The sequence below is a fragment of the Penaeus monodon genome, chromosome 19, assembly GCF_015228065.2.
Source record: "Penaeus monodon isolate SGIC_2016 chromosome 19, NSTDA_Pmon_1, whole genome shotgun sequence".
Classification (NCBI taxonomy): domain Eukaryota; kingdom Metazoa; phylum Arthropoda; class Malacostraca; order Decapoda; family Penaeidae; genus Penaeus; species Penaeus monodon.
The window spans coordinates 14,632,311-14,633,318 of NC_051404.1; the positions used below are offsets into that span (position 1 = coordinate 14,632,311).

The following is a 1,008-nucleotide window of genomic DNA, read 5'->3' on the forward strand; positions in this document are numbered from 1 at the left end:
CGGAAATTGAACTGGTTGGTACAATACACTGGTTCATTTGTAATACACACAGAAGTAACACAGCAGTTCTCAGTTGACTAGAGGTTTCCTAATGCAACCTTGCACAACAAAAAGGGTGGAAAGAAGCTCCATGTTTCGATGTTGTGATAGGCTCTATTCAAAATAACAATCTCTTCATAAATGGGATACTAGAGCAAAAACAATAATTTTGACAAAGCCAAACACCAATGAGTTTTGTTGATTCAGAATGTGCTCCTATATTTAAAGTGTGTATTTCTAGCAACCAATAATAGAATCCATTAACCATTTTCATACCATCATCCTCTACACACTGCAAATATTCAAAATATATGTATATAATCTCATTTTCTCTAATTTTTAAAATCCATGTTTAAAAAAATGACACTAAACATGTCACTCCAGGTTTTAAAAGAAACTACCTTAAATCATTATCAATAACAGGTTTCTGAAAAATGTTGTATTATCATGAGTAACAATTCCTAGTAAAAATAATAGTTTAAAAAGTTATCCTAATTAATGATGCATCTGTGGAACTTGTACTAGGCAAAGGTAATGCTATTTACATAATGCAATATGCTTCTGAAAACTTCTATTTGAAATGCAAAAAGGTTAGATCATAAATAATGTATAAAAACAGCTTGTTCTTAATTATGGAAATAGAAAGGGAGAAAAAAATATATATGATATACTAATTTTTAAAAACTGATCTCCTTATTTCTATTAAATCTAGCAACTTTACAATCTATTTAAAACAATTAAATATATAAATGTGAATAATACTAATATAAAAGACAAGAGATGAGTTAGTATTAATTCTTCATCTCTTTAGTAAGATAATGAGTATCACAAATGTCTATTACAAGTCTTACTAATTTACTACACTACATAAAAAATCAATCAAACTATACTATATATACAAACATTGTATATCTAACCTTCTCTAAATATAATATACAACTATATAGTACCCACCTACAACTCACTATC

General features: G+C 27.9%; 1 protein-coding gene across 1 annotated transcript in view; it reads right to left on the bottom strand.

Moving 5' to 3' along the window:
- Nucleotides 1–1,008, bottom strand: part of LOC119585338 (endoplasmic reticulum aminopeptidase 1-like) — a 35,059-nt gene that overhangs the window by 17,024 nt on the left and 17,027 nt on the right. The window lies entirely within an intron of this gene.